The 3,103-nt window shown below is 45.8% G+C and overlaps 1 non-coding gene across 1 annotated transcript; it reads right to left on the bottom strand.

Annotated features, from left to right (window-relative positions):
* Positions 1 to 527: 527 nt before the first annotated feature.
* On the bottom strand, positions 528 to 634 carry LOC120657822. Its single transcript, XR_005668357.1, has one exon. It is a non-coding gene; the product is annotated as a small nucleolar RNA R71 (small nucleolar RNA).
* Positions 635 to 3,103: the final 2,469 nt, after the last annotated feature.

The raw sequence follows: 3,103 nt of genomic DNA on the forward strand, positions 1-3,103 counted from the left end.
TGATTGATGCAGAGCAGTGCATGACTGGTTTTGACCTACCAAGCAACTTTAATCCGAATCTAGAAAGAATTGGGGGAATTGTGAGACGCCGCATTGTCCCACCTCAGAAATGACTCACTTGGCCCCAAAGTTCCCCGTCCACTTCAGCCTCCTCACCCATGGCTCAGAAGAATCTTCGTCAATTCTCTACTCCATCTAGTAGCCACATCCCTACTGAATTGCACCAAAACCAAGCTGGTGTTGACGGCTTTGAGCTGAAGGATGGACTATTGAACATGGTCCAGGCAAGTATGTTCTGCGGTAAGGCTTCCAAGGATGCGAACGGCCATCTCCAGAACTTCTTGGAGGTGAGCAACACCATCAACCCCAAGGGAACTACATTGGATATCATCCGCCTTCGGCTGTTTCCATTCTCACTGCTCGGGAAGGCCAAGACGTGGGTTTACTCCAACAAGAAAGCTTTCACTACATGGGAAGCTTGTTCAAATGCATTCCTAGCCAAGTACTTTCCAGTGGGCAAGACCAATGCCCTCCGAAATAGGATCACCAGGATTCAGCAATTACCGGATGAGACTATCCTAGAAGTCTGGGAACGTCTGCAGGAGTACATCCAAGCATGCCCACACCACGACATAGAAGAATGGCTGATTATTCATAATTTCTTCCATGGTCTGAATCAGCAAGCTCAGGACCACGTCGATGCAGCAGCGGGTGGTTCTTTCCTTTCTCTCAACGTTGCGAGAGCAAAGACGCTGATTGACAAGATAGCTTCCAACCAAAGTTGGAAAGGTGAAAGGCAGCCAGCCCGTCCAAGGGGCATGCATCAAATCGACAGTGTCATGCCAAGATGGATCTTCTCATGAAGAAGCTGGAATCTCCGCACCAGGAGGTTAACTAAGTTTCAGAGTCTCGAATGACATGTGAAAGATGTGGCGAGACTGGGCACTAGGGCAACTCTTGCCCATTAACTCAAGAGGATGCAAAATTCATTGCAAGCAACAACAATCCCAACTCGGGATTTCATCCTCAGCAGGGTTGGAACTCAAATCCCAACCTCCCCTTCGATCAACAACAAAGTATGAATTTTAATAACAATTTTCAGCCCACCTTAAAGAACCTAGTGTATGGCCAGAAACAAATCAATGAACATTAGCAAGAAATTTCTTGCTAATGACAATATTTTGGAGTCCATGGCTGCGCAACTAGAGGGCTTTAATTCTGTTATTAAAAACCAGTTGAGTTTTAATAAGATGATAGAAACTCAAGTAGCTCAATTAGCATCTTCTTGTCCTAACGCTAACACGGGGAAATTGCCCGGGCAACCAGAAGTTAGCCCGAAAGAAAACGTTAGTGCGGTGACTACGCGTGGAGGAAATGTTGGAAATATGACCTAGAGGCAATCATATTTCCTTGTATTCATGATTAATAAACTGTTCCTTGAATATCCATGGATGACAACTTGTATTGATTAATGCTTATGTGAAGTTTTGGTGAAACTCTTTACTTGTATGGATATTCTAAAATGTTCCTAGTCAGAGTTCATGTGAGGACACATATGAATATTAGACTAGCACATGTATTAGTTGATTGACTATGTTTCACAAGTCATGGACATGGGGATGTCAAACTAATAACGTGGGCTAATGTGAGACATGAGACTGAATTGACCCAACACGAGATGGTGACTTCTCATTATACAATATGTACGCTGTGTCCTAAGATCTGAGATCGTCGTATGTACTCAAGATGTGACCGACTTACTTATGAGCCATCAAACGCTACACCGTAACTGGGTAATTATAAAGGTGGCTTTCGGGTATGTCAAGAAGCATGATGTGAGACAAAGTCGGTCAAGATGGGATTTGCCCCTCTCAACAAGAGAGAGATATCTCTGGGCCCCTCGAGTGATTCGGATCAGAAAATGCATGGCCATGCTGGGGTTAAGAGTTAACCTAGGATTCCAAATCACAGGATCGAGAAAGAGTGGTCGGCTTCAAGCTAGACCAAATATCGTGAAGCGAAGGGAACAACATATATAAGATTGTGGCGGCTCGATAGATATGATTCTTGAGCGCATAGGAGTTGACACATCTTGCTAGAGACCGCTATCAACTATTGGCCAGTAGGAGTATTCGGCCATGTCTATTCACGTGTGAGCCCATAGGGTCACACACTTAAGGCCAGAAGCCTAATGAGGATGAGATCCAAATTAGATTGGGCTTTGATACACTAATAAGCCTCGAGAGGCCCATAGGGTTGGACCCTTGGTGGGGCCCATGGCAGCCCACCTAGGGGGCGACCAAGGTGGGGGCCAGGGGAGCCCACCTAGGGCGCCCACCAGGCCTATATAAGCAAGTGGGGGGGGGGCATCCCGATACCCTACACGCCTTGCTGGCCGCCGCCCCCTTTTGCTGGTCACCGGCCCTATTGTCGCCTCCCTCCTTGCATCAAGCTATAGTTGTTCTCACGGATCTAGCAATCCGGAGTACGACGCTTCTTCCCGTACATGTGGACTTCGTGGAGGTGTTGCACTTGCTGCACAAGGACGAGCCGTTCGTGAGGTGGTTCAGGCAATTGCACTGCTGGCTTCCATCTGCACTACACCGACATGCTACAGAAGTTCTGCAACCACGCGTCTACTAGTAATCCTATGATATAAAACTACAGTAATCCTGGTTTATGTGGTAGAAAAATTTTGTTTTTGCTACCCCATATTCCTACAGTGGTATCAAGAGCCAGTGTTGTGTCGTTATAGATTCAGATATGTGCATACGGAGATATGCGTAGTTGCAGATCGATCTATGACCTAGTTTCATAAACTTGCTGCGAAGGTTGTGCAATGACATACTCCCACCGGTCAGTTTTCCACCATTGGAGTTAAGTGATGCACATAAACCCGGTCGCTGCGGTTGGAGATCAATGTGATTGGTTGAATCGAAACTTAGGGCATAAGCCAGATGCATAAGGTAGTAGATTGGATCTACTGCGAATTTTTTTGGTTGCAAAAGCGTGTTTTACCGTAAAACAGTCATAACTTTTGTATACGAACTCGGATTGAGGCGAATTTTATATCAATTTGTATCTATAGGAAAAGTTAGACTTG

This window comes from Panicum virgatum, chromosome 1N (assembly GCF_016808335.1).
Source record: "Panicum virgatum strain AP13 chromosome 1N, P.virgatum_v5, whole genome shotgun sequence".
In the NCBI taxonomy this organism is placed as follows: Eukaryota; Viridiplantae; Streptophyta; class Magnoliopsida; order Poales; family Poaceae; genus Panicum; species Panicum virgatum.